General features: G+C 49.3%; 8 non-coding genes across 8 annotated transcripts; 4 read left to right on the top strand and 4 right to left on the bottom strand.

Moving 5' to 3' along the window:
• Positions 1–2,419: 2,419 nt before the first annotated feature.
• On the top strand, positions 2,420–2,502 carry TRNAL-CAG. Its single transcript has one exon. It is a non-coding gene; the product is annotated as a tRNA-Leu (tRNA).
• Positions 2,503–3,139: 637 nt separating this feature from the next.
• Positions 3,140–3,210, top strand: TRNAG-GCC. Its single transcript has one exon. It is a non-coding gene; the product is annotated as a tRNA-Gly (tRNA).
• Positions 3,211–3,699: 489 nt separating this feature from the next.
• TRNAE-CUC lies at positions 3,700–3,771 on the bottom strand. Its single transcript has one exon. It is a non-coding gene; the product is annotated as a tRNA-Glu (tRNA).
• Positions 3,772–8,058: 4,287 nt separating this feature from the next.
• Positions 8,059–8,130, bottom strand: TRNAD-GUC. The gene has a single exon. It is a non-coding gene; the product is annotated as a tRNA-Asp (tRNA).
• A 1,808-nt stretch (positions 8,131–9,938) lies between these two features.
• Positions 9,939–10,021, top strand: TRNAL-CAG. Its single transcript has one exon. It is a non-coding gene; the product is annotated as a tRNA-Leu (tRNA).
• Positions 10,022–10,664: 643 nt separating this feature from the next.
• Positions 10,665–10,735, top strand: TRNAG-GCC. The gene has a single exon. It is a non-coding gene; the product is annotated as a tRNA-Gly (tRNA).
• Positions 10,736–11,242: 507 nt separating this feature from the next.
• Positions 11,243–11,314, bottom strand: TRNAE-CUC. The gene has a single exon. It is a non-coding gene; the product is annotated as a tRNA-Glu (tRNA).
• Positions 11,315–14,660: 3,346 nt separating this feature from the next.
• On the bottom strand, positions 14,661–14,732 carry TRNAD-GUC. The gene has a single exon. It is a non-coding gene; the product is annotated as a tRNA-Asp (tRNA).
• Between the last annotated feature and the right edge of the window lie 1,695 nt (positions 14,733–16,427).

Raw genomic sequence — 16,427 nt, 5'->3', positions numbered from 1 at the left:
CCAGCCCAAGAGGCCTGCCTGCAGCTATATTCGCAAGACCACTCGCTTTCTCCCCACGCTATCCGAGGCCAGCGCAGGACTCCTCTAGAATCCTTGTCAGCCACGCTCCTGGGCAGAAGCCTTCAGCTGGCACAAGGCTCCTGCCACTTCTGCCAGAGAAGCCGCCTGGTGCAGCCTTGGTTCAGTTACATTTCTCACAGTCCAGTTGTCCCCGCACCTGGATTCCATGCTTCCAGCTACAGCCGGGTATAATCACAGCAAGCAGCCGGCAGCCGCGAAGTCGGTCAAGGCGGCAGTCATATCAGGCTGTGAGGTTGAGGAAAAGAGAGTTCACCGTACATCCCGCAGGCAGGACAGCTCAAGCCCGCCGCCAGCTTTCCGTGGGGTACGGGAGAAATGGACCAAGAACAGGTTTCCTGTTATGGACCAACACCTGCGACTGCTCCAGGACCAGCCAGTGACCGCTAAGGGTTGGGTTGCCACAACTCTTGCCTCCCGAGTTCCCTGGCCGCAATCCTACATGGCCCTGTCCAAGAACTCGTGTTCTGAGCTAATCCTATATGACCCTCCCCTTACTTCTGCCGCTGAGTTCTCCTGAGCCCACTTTCTGGTCCAGAAGAGTCCGCAAGTGTTTGCATGTGAGTGGCACCGTGTGACGTGGGGATGTTGGTTGCGTGCCACCTGCAGGCAAGAGCGCGTGCATTCAGAGACTGGGCATTGGGGTGAGCTCCTTGGATCCAGAGATTTGGGAGCCTGAGAGGCGCTCCTGGAGCTCTGGCCTCGGGCAGTAGCCAGCACCTCTACAGCTAGAGCAGGCGCGTTGTGAGTAACCCAGAGGCTTCATCGGCTGAAGTCTGGCACCGAGCCCTGGCTCTGACCTTTGGTTTCCTTTTCAGCCTGGAGGCCAGCGATTAGGCAACAGCCACTGTGTTAGTACCCTTGAGAGACAGAGTCCCTTGGGCGCTTGGGCGAGGCGCTCTTGGGCAAGAGGGAGGGTGGGTAGGGTGCGGAGGGACAGGCCTATATTTGCCAAGGCCTTAGGGGGAAGTGGTTCAGTTGACACTGAGCCGCCTGGTGCCACAAAGGCACCTTTTGCGCTTGAAGAGATTTCGGTGGCCCGGAGTTGAGGCCGCAGCAGAGAGGTATACTGTCGGGCAAACGTGAGGGACGCGGTGTGCAAAAGGAATTCTCAGATGCTCGGGTCGGGGAATCAAACCCTGTCCTCTCGCGTGACAGGCGGGAATACTGACCACTATACTAAGGAGGAAGCTGCGGCAGACCATGCCCTTGTGTACAGACCTGGCACTAAACACACACACACGCACACACACACACTCACTCACTCACTCACTCACAAACTTACCCACTTGGTTGACAGTCTCTGCTTTGGGAGTTCTTGGGATCCAAACTCCGGACTCTGACAAAACACAAAGATCCCTAGCTCCTTCCCAACTCCGTTGCCTGCATACTCAAACGACTCTGGCCCTCCAGCCTCCTCGGCCACCCTATCTTTAGTTCCTCGTTTCTCCAGAAAGTTCATCCTTTCTCATATTAAAGAAACTGACTTCCAAAATATTCTTCCTCTTAGCTTGTGAGTTAGTGGGTGTGTCCGTGTGTTCGTCTCTGAGTGTCTGAGACAGAGTGGCGTTGAGGGAGCTAGCTGCTCCGATGAGTGGTGGGGCTAGAAGGGAGAGCAGCTGATTGCTCAGGGACCCTATGGGCAGCTCTCCTGTCTCTTCTCTCCGATGCAAAGTTGATCTGATGCTGGCGCTTAGGTATCAGCCCCCTCCTTTCCTGGGATTCATTGATTGGCTCACAACAGACGCTGTGAGGACCTGATTGGTTTGTTGGAAACAAGGCGGTCTTAAGATAATTCTGGAGAACGATTTTTCACAATTTAATATTTTAAAATATTGTTGAACACATGTGTCACTTCATTTAGACTCCTGAAAATCTTCCCATCTTTTATTCAAATTGTTTGAAACATGATAGTGATTAAAGGGCAAATCGACCGAGGCGGAAAAAAAGGCGCTTCTAGAAAGAGTGGCCTCGGGAATGAACTATGTAAGTTCCTCAAAGAGACGGGTAGGAGGAGGGTCCGGGACAAAGTTCGGGAAGGTCGGGCGAGCAGGAGGCGCGGGAGGGGTCGGGTCAGGTGAGAGTGGTTTGTTGTGGTGCGAGTGTTTTGGTGCCCTTCCGAGGGGTGTGAGTTGTCCTGGAGAGGTGTGCAGGAAGGGGCGCAGGAGGTGTGGAAGGTGGGTTCTGCACTAGTGGACTTTCTTAGACAGAGCTGGCGCCAGAGGGAGAGGCTAGAGTGCGTGGAAGGAGCTGGATGAGGTCAATTGAGCGGTGTAGGCCTGTGTGGTTGTGTTGCGACCTTTCTCACCACAGAGGAGGGAGGGGGCGGTTTTGGTGTTGAGTCAGGATGGCCGAGCGGTCTAAGGCGCTGCGTTCAGGTCGCAGTCTCCCCTGGAGGCGTGGGTTCGAATCCCACTCCTGACACTTTTCTATTTCCTCCCACAGCGCTGCCTTAGCGCTGCACCAGGAGGAGGAAACCACTTGCCCAGGCCCCTGACTCGAGGGACACGGTGATCCTTGCTCACCAGCTCTCTGGTCTTAATTGGACGAGCCTCCACTTGCGCGCTTGTGGACGAAGGTTATGTAGAGGAACAGTGGCCCGTTCTGAGGACCAAACTGGGCTTTTGCCAGAGGGTTTGTAGATCGGAAGAGAAACGCACGCATGGATAGCGGGCCACTTCCCAGCAATATAGCTTCAGATTCCTACTTTCAAAGCGATCATAGGACTTTCCCAGAGGAGGTGGTGTAGCAGCAGCAGGAAAACCAGGGATAAGCAGGAGGAAGCGAAAGAGAAAGGGGGAAAAAGAGGAAGAAGAAGGGAAAGAGGACGGAGAGTAGTAGGAAACGGAGGAAGAAGAGGAGGATGGAGGAGTACGTAAGAAGAGAAAGACGAAATGGAAGAAGAGAGGAATTTAGGAGGGAGGAGGTCGAGGAAACCAAGAAGAATAGGAGAAATTGTAGGTGAGAATGAGCACGTGTTGAGTTAAATTTTGAGCTTGAGGCACGAAGTCTCTGTGTATGAAAGTCAGAGACAGCGCTGAGGATGATTCTAGGGACTCTTGCATGGGTGGTTCAGTGGTAGAATTCTCGCCTGCCACGCGGGAGGCCCGGGTTCGATTCCCGGCCCATGCAGAGGTGCGTTTTTAGTACATACACGTTACCTCTCCGGCCTTGTCTGCTTGTCCTTTTTTCACCTTTAGGACAGCTCCACGCAGGACGCTTCCATCTCTCGGAAGCAGCACCTTTCCAAGTCCTCCCCAGCTTCTTCCAAAAGTCCTCCTTCCCCACTCTTACCTGGAGGAGGCTGGAGGAGCCATCCGGCAGATGGACACCTGGGAAAGCCCTCCTTCCTGCCCACGTAAAGGACAAAAGGTGTTCTCGCCCACGCTGTTCTACCCCAACCTGCGCAGGGCCCTCCCACATTCCCACCAGTTTGCCAGCCAGGCAGTTTCGACGGATAGACCACATCCTTGGGACCGTGACTCTGGTTTTCATTTTGCAACCAGGATGATGAAGCTCTGTTGCAAGGGAGCAGGGATGATTTGCATCTGAGTCGTCCATCCCGGATGTCTGAAGTTATATATGGTAAAGAACAAGAGCGCTGGCCCGGAGAAAATGTTATTCCCTGACCGGGAATCGAACCCGGGCCGCGGCGGTGAGAGCGCCGAATCCTAACCACTAGACCACCAGGGAGACCAAAGACAGCTTTCTCCCTTCCTCACTCTCTGCCTTACCCAGGTCCTCCTTAATCTCCTCTAAGGAACTTTTGGCTCTATCTCTGGCTTCTCCCCTGGACCACTCTCGCCGCTCCACTGTCACTACCAATCACGCCGACCTATCCAGCTGCTCCTTTCCGACACTCTGGCCCACGCCCCTAAATGCTACTGAAAAGTTTAAATTGATTCCACATAATTTTGTATTGATCCTATTTACGGTTAATTGATTTTTGTCCTGTAATTCCCCAAGCCATGGTTCTTTATCTCTGAACTTAGTTTAAAAATTCAACTGGCCTGTGATCACTCTAGAAATCCAGTTCTGCTGATAAAATTCTAGTGTTGCCTCAAGGAAATCTGCTCTCCTTGGGGGGTGCAGATGGACTTCTGGGAGTCGGGTCGAGGATTTTTACACCACCAAGCTGTCCTCCAGAGATGTCTGGTTCGCTATCCAAATAAATCTGCTCCACTACCTATCCTTGCAGGTGAACTCAAAAATGAACATTTCTTAGTCTCAAGAGGGAAAGAGGGGGTTGTTACTAGGCTTTCATTCCCAATTTCCAACCAATCATATTGTCTTCCCCGCAACGCTCCGCTGCGCACCTCCAGTCCTGGAGAGGTGTGGAAGGTGGGTTCGTAATTTCGTCAAGCTCTTGTTCCTGGCTAAAGAAGTGCTGTTCTTGTATAACGTATATCTGAATGCTTACCATCTCAGGGAGGGGAGAGGGAGAGAGAGAGGGATAGAATTTAGAACTCAAAGCTTTAAATAAAAGTGTTTTTAAAAACTAACGGAAATGAACAAAAAAATGAGGAAAAGTTGACTCTGGGGTTTTGTGAGGAAAGGTGCATATTTTTTCCCCTTACAATAAAGGGCGTGAGGAAAACATATGTATTAGGGTAAACGTTGGGAAAATGTTATAAATTAAATATGGCAGGATTGATTAAAGTGAAGCTTTTAAAAATATTGTTAAAAACTGTATAATTGAAAAAGGTCATATGGTAAGAGTGATAGCCCATGTTCCTCATTGATATCCTCCCAATGTCAAGAGAACCTGAGGAAGACCCCTAGTTAAATGGGTAAACACTCTGTAGGAGTGAATTTGTCGGATGACATGGATATGATTTCACTCAGAATGAGCAGGAATGGATGGATAGCAATCTGTATCCTTGGAGGGAATACCAACATCATTGAAATTGCAGGACCCTTGGAGTACTGTAATAGGTATTTGTTTTGTGTCTATGCACATACAGGTAGATACATACATATATGTGTATGTAGGTATGATATACACCTATACATACAAAAATTTCAATTTATATGAAAAGTTGGGAATATAAAAGTTGCTAACATATTCTCAGACTTCTGATATGTGGTTTGCTAATTGTCCAGACATTAAACAATAATACATAATACTAAAATGGAATATATTAAACAAAAAGAAGTGCTGCTCTGTGTTCTATACTCTGCAATGCTTATAAAAGAGAACTCCCCCCCCCCTCATTCGGGGTTTTTGATGAAGGAAAAGGAGATCTTATTAATGGGTAAATTCAGTCTTTATGAAAAAAAAAATCATGCTCCCAACGCTTACCACATTTTTAGCTTAATCGTGTCACTGTCTTGCCTCACCTGAACAAAGACCCTACACAATAAGAATTGGAATCCCAAACTTCTACCTATCCCATTTTTCCTGAACCTCAACTTCTGTTCATTCCATATCTTGCTGCCTACTTCTCTTCCTACTTTTAATCCTAGAGCCTTTTCAGCTGTCATTTCTTCCTGTGCCGCGCTTTTCTCTTTTCAGGGTATCCGAGGATACGGGATGCCTTTGCATAGCCCCTTCCTTTGGCCAAGTAACTATCCGTTTGGCTATGGTCTGGCTGCCGGTTTCTTTTCTAGTCAGCATCAGCTCTATCAGCATGCCAGGGGTAGTTCAGAAAGAGCTTGGTTGGTTCTGAGCCTCGGAAAGAGGGAGTCTCATTCTCTTGGATGTGCTCAGCTGTGAGAGAATCCCTCTCCAAATCCTCCGAATTGTCTCACCTGTCTTCAATGTGGAGTTCGTGCAACTACGAATACAAACTGGAAGGGGGGCGGTTAGGATGAGGAGCTTAGGCAAAGCCCAGTGCCCTGTCTTGTTTTAAACACTTTCAAGCATAAGGGCCACCTTCCTTCAAGTATCATCCTTGTGGAGATGACTCCTAAATTTTCTTATACAGCGCCTAACCTCTCTCCTGACTTCCAGTATCTCATCTCCACCTGCCTATTAGATATCTTCGATGAAGAAGTTCCACAGACAGCCTAAGCTCACCGTGCCCAAAATCGATCTCGTGATCTTTCCTCCTCACACCTTCCTCTCTCTCTGACGGGACAGGGTACCACCAATGTCCTAGGCTGCTAGGCTGCAAATTAGGCGTCATCCTAGTCTTTTCACTTTCCTCTACCCCAATTCCCTCCACTCCCAAATAGCCTATAATTGTGGAGATGAGTCGTTTCTCGTTCCCAACATTTCTCCAACATGCCCCCCTTTCTCAGTAACATAGTCATCACCCTAGGGCAGAACCTCATCACCTTAAATCTAGACTGGTATATTAGCCTGCTGGTTGGTCTCTCTGCATCAGAATCCCTTGTCCAGCTTTTACTGGAGGAGATGGACAGGATTGCGCAGACGATGAGCAGGCGTGGCTTAAGTTGGATCTCCATCTTTGGAAGGAATGTCCTGATGGGTGAGATCCAGATCCTTGATTCTCTCCAGAAGAAAAGCTCCTATGCCTTGTAGGTAGGGTCTCTTTCCTATTTATCTATCAAAGACGCAGCCTTCTGAGACCGTAACTTAGAGAAGGAAATGCCAACCACTCCAATATCTTCACCGCAAATGGTGTCACAAAGAGTCAGACCCTACTGAAAAAGGACCATACCTTGCCCGTATTAGGCATTCTATTGTCGTTCAACTGATGTGAAGTGAAGTGAAGTGAAATGAGGTGGAATTTTGGGCTCGAGGCCCAGCATCTCAGCCTACAACGTAGAAGATGCAGGAGATGTAGCAGCGGAGATATAGAAGCTCCCTCGCGTATCCGGGTTGGGAACATCCCCGGAGGGCTGCAAAGAGGTGCCAAATGAAGAGAAGACCATGGGAGAGAACCGGGGAAGGAGAAGAGTCGTCAATACCTGTGTGTGTGGTTCATCAGTGTGGCAAGAAAAGGAGGCCGTGTAAATCATTACATTGACGCGGAAGCGAACTTGGGTCCGCTGCTTGGAAGGCAACTATGCTCACCACTATACCACTAACTGGGACAGTGCGCGGGTCCTCCTCTTGTCAAGAAGAAGCGAGAGCCGCAGGCTGTCCTCTACTTCTCTCACAGTAAAGTTGTCCTAAGGCTCAGCTCCCAGCTTCCGGCTACAGCCCGGTCCACACCCGCCAGCATTTCTTTCTTGCAGCAGAGAATGCAGGTCAATGCAGTAGCCAAATCAGTGGTGTGGCTGTTGAAAAGAGAGCTCCGCACACACCCGACCCGCAGGCCAATTAGTTTTTGGGACCCTCGGGGCTAAGGGGTGAGGGGTGCTATGACTCAAGGAAATCCCTGGGGGATAGAGCGCACTCGAGCTCTCTTTTATAGTGGACCAAATCCCAGGAGCCCGTGACCTTTGCTGGATTTGGTTGCCACAGTTCTTGCCTCCAGAGTGCCCCTCTCCAATCCTCCACTGCCCTGCCTACACGCTAGTAGCCCTCCCCTCGTCCCTGCCACCGAGGCTGTGTCCACTCGAGCTCGGGTGGGAATAGAGCTGAATGTCTGGGGATGTAGAATAGGCGCACCGTGCAGGCCAGAGAGCGTGCGGTTGTGAACTGGGTATTTGGGTCGGAGATCCTCGGAGCCAGGGACTGGGGCGCTGGACATTGGCAGCTTCGAATCCTTCCCTCACTGGAGCAAGACTACTGTGAGTGGCCCATAGGTTTCCCCTGGGGAGGTGGGACACAGATCCCTGACTCTTGCTGGTGCTTCCTTTTGGGTCGGAGGATGACGGTACAAGAGGGATACTCATCGGCCTCTGCTACAACGAACATGAGACAAAGATGCTCATGGCCATCTGAGATTGGATGAGGGCAAGCGAGTGAAAGGTCCCCGGTGAGACAGCAGGAAGCTTCCAAAGAGGCTTGCTTTTGTGGAGCGCCTGAGAAGATGCCGTCTAAGGAGGTAAAGATATCTTTTGCCTTTGGGAGAGACTTTGGCCGGCCTTAGGTGAGTTGCTGGGGACAGAGAAAAACAATTAAATCTCCCCGTCGGGGAATCGAACCCCGGCCTCCCGCGTGACAGGCGGGGATACTGACCACTATACTAACGAGGAACACTACAGGTTTCCTACACTTGCACCCTCTAGTAGTCCTCGACACACACTTAGCTCTTCTCCACCAGTCTCTGGTTTGGCCTTTTTACCTTCCGCACCTTCAGATTTAGACAAAACACAAACGCATCTTCCTTTTACCCAGCTCCACTACCTGCCTGACTCAAATCACTCTAGAGCTCTCGGTTCATTCCGCAAGCTACCTCCGCAGCCAACAGACCTTTCGTCCATTGCCCTCTAGGACCGCCGTCCTTTTCTGCAGTTAAAGAAGCTGATTTTCAAAAGAAGAAATTCCTCAACTTACCGTGTACCTTAATGCATACGTATGTCTGCGTCTTTGATCTCTGAAAGTCTCCAGCAGCCTATGGACTCCTCAGGACAACATTCTTGAATGCGGAAAATGAAATCCATTAAGTTACCGACGAAACCAGTGACATTGAAGTAGGAGCAGGTCTTTCAATATGCTTTAAAAAAAATTAACCACGTTCAAGGATGCTAGGGTGAAACGCTCCTCCTATCAGGATACCCTCTAGGAGAATAGCAGTTACTATGGTATAGACCAAAGGGCGAACCTCTGCGGGAGGTGAAATAGGCGACAGGGGAGGAAAAAGAGGGGATACCGCAGGAAGAGTAAGTAGGGCATGGAAGGGGGCGGCTGGCGAGACCTGTTTGAGGCAGTTTTGCTGTGAGGGAGCTGCGCCAGGGGGCTGATAGGTCAGGAAGGCAGGTGAAAGGTGGGGCGAGAGGGGAGAGCTCAGGGACTGCGTCGGCTTTCCTTTCCTCCTGGATAACCTTCAGTTTCGCTGCAACGTTGATCTGGTCTCTGTCTCTTGGAAAACCGATCCGTACCCATCAGTCCCCCCATTTTTTGGGAATGGTTTCCCCCGACACTGGATCCACGGGTAGAGATATCCTCAGAGCTTCCGAGCCTCTCCGGGTCGAAGCTTTGCCTCACAGTCAACCCGAGGCTTGCACACCCTTTCTTCCTTCGGTATGCCCTGGTCACTGCTCGGCCGGCACCTCCTGCTTTGGAGATGTGAATCAGGAGAAACTGTTTTTCCTAGGAGATTGGGCGCTGCGTGAGAGCAGGTCTCCATCTCTTTCCTTCTCTGAGAGTCTCGCCAGGCGCTCCCTCCTCTGGCGCCTAGGTATCAGCCCCTTCCTTTCATCCTCCACCCTAGTAGCCTGGGATTCATTGCTTGGCTCACAACAGACGCTGTGAGGACCTGATTGGTTTGTTGGAAACAAGGCGGTCTTAAGATAATTCTGGAGAACAATTTTTCACAATTTAATATTTTAAAATATTGTTGAACACATGTGTCACTTCATTTAGACTCCTGAAAATCTTCCCATCTTTTGTTCAAATTGTTTGAAACATGATAATGATTAAAGGGCAAATCGACCGAGGCGGAAAAAAAGGCGCTTCTAGAAAGAGTGGCCTCGGGAATGAACTATGTAAGTTCCTCAAAGAGACGGGTAGGAGGAGGGTCCGGGACAAAGTTCGGGAAGGTCGGGCGAGCAGGAGGCGCGGGAGGGGTCGGGTCAGGTGAGAGTGGTTTGTTGTGGTGCGAGTGTTTTGGTGCCCTTCCGAGGGTGTGTGAGTTGTCCTGGAGAGGTGTGCAGGAAGGGGCGCAGGAGGTGTGGAAGGTTGGTTCTGCACTAGTGGATTTTCTTAGACAGAGCTGGCGCCGGAGGGAGAGGCTAGAGTGCGTGGAAGGAGCTGGATGAAGTCAACTGAGCGGTGCAGGCCTGTGTGGTTGTGTTGCGACCTTTCTCACCACAGAGGAGGGAGGGGGCGGTTTTGGTGTTGAGTCAGGATGGCCGAGCGGTCTAAGGCGCTGCGTTCAGGTCGCAGTCTCCCCTGGAGGCGTGGGTTCGAATCCCACTCCTGACACTTTTCTATTTCCTCCCACAGCGCTGCCTTAGCGCTACACCAGGAGGAGAAAACCACTTGCCCAGGCCCCTGACTCGAGGGACACGGTGATCCTTGCTCACCAGCTCCCTGGCCTTCATGGGACGAGCCTCCACTTGCGCGCTTGTGGACGAAGGTTATGTAGAGGAACAGTGGCCCGTTCTGAGGACCAAACTGGGCTTTTGCCAGAGCGTTTGTAGATCGGAAGAGAAACGCACGCATGGATAGCGGGCCTTTTGCTGCTTCCCAGCAATATAGCTTCAGATTCCTACTTTCACAGCGATCATAGGACTTTCCCAGAGGAGGTGGTGTAGCAGCAGCAGGAAAACCAGGGATAAGCAGGAGGAAGCAAAAGAGAAAGGGGAAAAAGAGGAAGAAGAAGGGAAAGAGGACGGAGAGTAGTAGGAAACGGAGGAAGAAGAGGAGGATGGAGGAGTACGTAAGAAGAGAAAGACGAAATGGAAGAAGAGAGGAATTTAGGAGGGAGGAGGTCGAGGAAACCAAGAAGAATAGGAAAAGTTGTAGGTGAGAGTGAGCACATGTTGAGTTAAATTTTGAGCTTGAGGCACGAAGTCTCTGTGCATGAAAGTCAGGGACAGCGCTGAGGATGATCCTAGGGAATCTTGCATGGGTGGTTCAGTGGTAGAATTCTCGCCTGCCACGCGGGAGGCCCGGGTTCGATTCCCGGCCCATGCAGAGGTGCGTTTTTAGTACGTACACGTTACTTCTCCGGCGTTGTCTGCTTGTCCCTTTCCGCCTTTTGGACAGCTCCACGCAGGACGCTACCATCTCCTGGAAGCAGCACCTTTCCTAGTCATCCCCAGCTTCTTCCACTAGTCCTCCTGCCCTGCTCTTACCTCGAGGAGGCTGGAGGAGCCCTTAGCTTTCCGGCAGATGGACACCTGGGAAAGCCCTCCTTCCTGCGCACGTGAAGAACCAGGCTTCTGACAAAAGGTGTTCTCGCCCACCCTGTTCTACCCCAACCTGCGCAGGGCCCTCCCACACTCCCACCAGTTTGCCAGCCAGGCAGTTTCGACGGATAGACCACATCCTTGGGACCGTGACTCTGGTTTTCATTTTGCAACCAGGATGATGAAGCTCTGTTGCAAGGGAGCAGGGATGATTTGCATCTGAGTCGTCCATCCCGGATGTCTGAAGTTATATATGGTAAAGAACAAGAGCGCTGGCCCGGAGAAAATGTTATTCCCTGACCGGGAATCGAACCCGGGCCGCGGCGGTGAGAGCGCCGAATCCTAACCACTAGACCACCAGGGAGACCAAAGACAGCTTTCTCCCTTCCTCATTCTCTGCCTTACCCAGGTCCTCCTTAGTCTCCTCTAAGGAACCTTTGGCTCTATCTCTGGCTTCTCCCCCTGGACCACTCTCGCCGCTCCACTGTCACTACCAATCACGCCGACCTATCCAGCTGCTCCTTTCCGACACTCTGGCCCACGCCCCTAAATGCTACTGAAGAGTTTAAATTGATTCCACATAATTTTGTATTGATCCTATTTACGGTTAATTGATTTTTGTCCTGTAATTCCCCAAGCCATGGTTCTTTATCTTTGAACTTAGTTCAGAAATTCAACTGGCCTGTGATCACTCTGGAAATCCAGTTCTGCTGATAAAATTCTAGTGTTGCCTCAAGGAAATCTGCTTACCTTGGGGGATGCAGATGGACTTCTGGGAGTCGGGTCGAGGATTTTTACACCACCAAGCTGGCCTCCAAAGATGTCTGGTTCGCTATCCAAATAAATCTGCTCCACTACCTATCCTTGCAGGTGAACTAAAAAATGAACATTTCTTTTTTCGGGGGGGGGGGGGTTGTGTTCAATTTTTTTCTTTTTTCTTTCTTTCTTTCTTGTTTATTTAATGTATTTAGTTTGCATCATTGATTTTCAAAAGACTTTGAATTACAAATTTTCTCCCCATTTCTACCCTCCCCCCCACTCCAAGATGGCATATATTCTGGTTGCCCTGTTCCCCAGTCAGCCCTCCCTTCTGTCACCCCACTCCCCTCCCATCCCCTTTTCCCTTCCTTTCTTGTAGGGCAAGATAAATTTCTACGCCCCATTACCTGTGTATCTTATTTTCTAGTTACATGCAAAAACTTTTTCTTTTTTGTTTTTGAACATCTGTTTTTAAAACTTTGAGTTCCAAATTCTCTTCCCTCTTCCCTTCCCACCCACCCTCCCTAAGAAGTCAAGCAATGCAACATAGGCCACATGTGTATCATTATGTATAAACCTTCCACAATACTCATGTTGTGAAAGACTAACTGTAATTTGCTCTTTCCTAACCTATCCCCCTTTATTGAATTTTCTCCCTTGACCCTGTCCCCTTTTGAAAGTGTTTCTGATTACCTCCACCCCCATCTGCCCTCCCTTCTATCATCCCCCCCTTTTTTATCTTCTTCCTTCTTCTTTCCTGTGGGGTAAGACACCCAATTGCATATGTATGGTATTCCCTCCTCAGGTCAAATCGGATGAGAGCAAGATTTATTCATTCCCCCCCACCTGCCTTCTCTTCTCTTCCTACAGAACTGCTTTTTCTTGCCACTTTTATGCGAGATAATTTACCCCATTCTATCTCTCCCTATCTCCTTCTCGCAATATACTCCTCTCTCATCCCTTAATTTGATTTTTTTTTAGATATCTTCCCTTCATCTTCAACTCACTCTGTGCTCTCTCTCTCTCTCTCTCTCTCTCTCTCTCTCTCTCTATATATATATATATATATATATATATATATATATATGCATATTCCCTTCAGCTACCGTAATACTGAAGTCTCATGAATCATACACATCATCTTTCCATGTAGGAATGTAAACAAATCAGTTCAACTTTAGTAAGTCCCTTGCAATTTCTTTTTCTTGTTCTTTTTCTTGATTACCTTTTAATGCTTCTCTTGATTCTTGTGTTTGAAAGTCAAATTTTCTATTCAGCTCTGGCCTTTTCACTGAGAAAGCTTGAAAGTCCTCTATTTTATTGAAAGTCCATATTTTGCCTTGGAGCATGATACTCAGTTTTGCTGGGGACGTGATTCTTGGTTTTAATCCTAGCTCCACTGACCTCCACAATATCGTATTCCAAGCCCTTCGATCTCTTAATGTAGAAGCTGCCAGATCTTGGATTATTCTGATTGTGTTTCCACAATACTCAAATTGTTGCTTTCTGGCTGCTTGAGGTATTTTCTCCTTGACCTGGGAGCTCTGGAATTTGGTGACAATATTCCAGGAGATTTCTTTTTGCGATCTATTTGAGGAGGCGATCGATGGATTCTTTCAATTTCTATTTTGCCCTGGGGCTCTAGAATATCCGGGCAGTTCTCCTTGATAATTTCGTGAAAGATGATATCTAGGCTCTTTTTTGATCATGGCTTTCAGGTAGTCCAATAACTTTTAAATGACCTCTCTTGGATCTATTTTCCAGGTCAGTGGTTTTTCCAATGAAATATTTCACATTGTCTTCCATTTTTTCATTCCTTTGGTTCTGTTTTATAATATCTTGATTTCTCATCAAGTCAGTAGCTTCCACTTGCTCCAATCTAATTTTTAAGGTAGTATTTTCTTCAGTGTTCTTTTGGACCTTCTTTTCCATTTGGCTAATTCTGCCTTTCAAGGCATTCTTCTCCTCATTGGCTTTTTGGAGCCCTTGCCATTTGAGCTAGTCTATTTTTTAAGGTGTTGTTTCCTTCAGTATATTTTTCAGTATTTTTTGGGGTCTCCTTTAGCAAGTCATTGACTTGTTTTTCATGGTTTCTCGCATCCTTCTCATTTCTCTTCCCAATTTTTCCTCTACTCCTCTAACTTGCTTTTCCAAATCCTTTTTGAGCTCTTCCATGGCCTGAGACCAGTTCATGTTTTTCTTGGAGGCTTTTGTTGTAGGCTCTTTGACTTTGTTGACTTCTTCTGGCTGTATGTATTGGTCTTCTTTGTCACCAAAGAAAGATTCCAAAGTCTGAGACTGAATTTGGGTGCGTTTTCGCTGTCTGGGCATATTCCCAGCCAACTAACTTGACCCTTGAGTTTTTCAGTGGGGTATGACTGCTTGTAGAGTTAGGAGAACTATGTTCCAAGCTTGGGGGGGATGTGCCAGCTCTGCCACACCAGCACTCCTCCTTCCCCAAGAACCCCCAACCCGGACTGGACTTAGATCTTCAGCAGGCTCTTCACTCCTGCTCTGATCAGCCACTTAATTCCTCCCACCAAGTGGGCCTGGGGCCGGAAGCAACTGCAGCTGTGCTTCAGTAGCTGCCCCACCTCCGCTGCCCCCGGGGTGGTAGCCGAACAGTGAACTTTTTTCACTCTGTCCCCAGCAGAGTGAAGGAATGTGCTGATCTTTGGAAGGAATGTGCTGATGTATCCCGGTACAAGAGGGATACTCATCGGCCTCTGCTACAACGAACATGAGACAAAGATGCTCATGGCCATCTGAGACTGGATGAGGGCAAGCGAGTGAAAGGTCCCCGGTGAGACAGCAGGAAGCTTCCAAAGAGGCTTGCTTTTGTGGAGCGCCTGAGAAGATGCCGTCTAAGGAGGTAAAGATATCTTTTGCCTTTGGGAGAGACTTTGGCCGGCCTTAGGTGAGTTGCTGGGGACAGAGAAAAACAATTAAATCTCCCCGTCGGGGAATCGAACCCCGGCCTCCCGCGTGACAGGCGGGGATACTGACCACTATACTAACGAGGAACACTACAGGTTTCCTACACTTGCACCCTCTAGTAGTCCTCGACACACACTTAGCTCTTCTCCACCAGTCTCTGGTTTGGCCTTTTTACCTTCCGCACCTTCAGATTTAGACAAAACACAAACGCATCTTCCTTTTACCCAGCTCCACTACCTGCCTGACTCAAATCACTCTAGAGCTCTCGGTTCATTCCGCAAGCTACCTCCGCAGCCAACAGACCTTTCGTCCATTGCCCTCTAGGACCGCCGTCCTTTTCTGCAGTTAAAGAAGCTGATTTTCAAAAGAAGAAATTCCTCAACTTACCGTGTACCTTAATGCATACGTATGTCTGCGTCTTTGATCTCTGAAAGTCTCCAGCAGCCTATGGACTCCTCAGGACAACATTCTTGAATGCGGAAAATGAAATCCATTAAGTTACCGACGAAACCAGTGACATTGAAGTAGGAGCAGGTCTTTCAATATGCTTTAAAAAAAATTAACCACGTTCAAGGATGCTAGGGTGAAACGCTCCTCCTATCAGGATACCCTCTAGGAGAATAGCAGTTACTATGGTATAGACCAAAGGGCGAACCTCTGCGGGAGGTGAAATAGGCGACAGGGGAGGAAAAAGAGGGGATACCGCAGGAAGAGTAAGTAGGGCATGGAAGGGGGCGGCTGGCGAGACCTGTTTGAGGCAGTTTTGCTGTGAGGGAGCTGCGCCAGGGGGCTGATAGGTCAGGAAGGCAGGTGAAAGGTGGGGCGAGAGGGGAGAGCTCAGGGACTGCGTCGGCTTTCCTTTCCTCCTGGATAACCTTCAGTTTCGCTGCAACGTTGATCTGGTCTCTGTCTCTTGGAAAACCGATCCGTACCCATCAGTCCCCCCATTTTTTGGGAATGGTTTCCCCCGACACTGGATCCACGGGTAGAGATATCCTCAGAGCTTCCGAGCCTCTCCGGGTCGAAGCTTTGCCTCACAGTCAACCCGAGGCTTGCACACCCTTTCTTCCTTCGGTATGCCCTGGTCACTGCTCGGCCGGCACCTCCTGCTTTGGAGATGTGAATCAGGAGAAACTGTTTTTCCTAGGAGATTGGGCGCTGCGTGAGAGCAGGTCTCCATCTCTTTCCTTCTCTGAGAGTCTCGCCAGGCGCTCCCTCCTCTGGCGCCTAGGTATCAGCCCCTTCCTTTCATCCTCCACCCTAGTAGCCTGGGATTCATTGCTTGGCTCACAACAGACGCTGTGAGGACCTGATTGGTTTGTTGGAAACAAGGCGGTCTTAAGATAATTCTGGAGAACAATTTTTCACAATTTAATATTTTAAAATATTGTTGAACACATGTGTCACTTCATTTAGACTCCTGAAAATCTTCCCATCTTTTGTTCAAATTGTTTGAAACATGATAATGATTAAAGGGCAAATCGACCGAGGCGGAAAAAAAGGCGCTTCTAGAAAGAGTGGCCTCGGGAATGAACTATGTAAGTTCCTCAAAGAGACGGGTAGGAGGAGGGTCCGGGACAAAGTTCGGGAAGGTCGGGCGAGCAGGAGGCGCGGGAGGGGTCGGGTCAGGTGAGAGTGGTTTGTTGTGGTGCGAGTGTTTTGGTGCCCTTCCGAGGGTGTGTGAGTTGTCCTGGAGAGGTGTGCAGGAAGGGGCGCAGGAGGTGTGGAAGGTTGGTTCTGCACTAGTGGATTTTCTTAGACAGAGCTGGCGCCGGAGGGAG

This window comes from Trichosurus vulpecula, chromosome 4 (assembly GCF_011100635.1).
Source record: "Trichosurus vulpecula isolate mTriVul1 chromosome 4, mTriVul1.pri, whole genome shotgun sequence".
Classification (NCBI taxonomy): domain Eukaryota; kingdom Metazoa; phylum Chordata; class Mammalia; order Diprotodontia; family Phalangeridae; genus Trichosurus; species Trichosurus vulpecula.
Note: the sequence above shows the minus strand (reverse complement) of the source record. Positions and strands in the feature narration are given on the sequence as shown.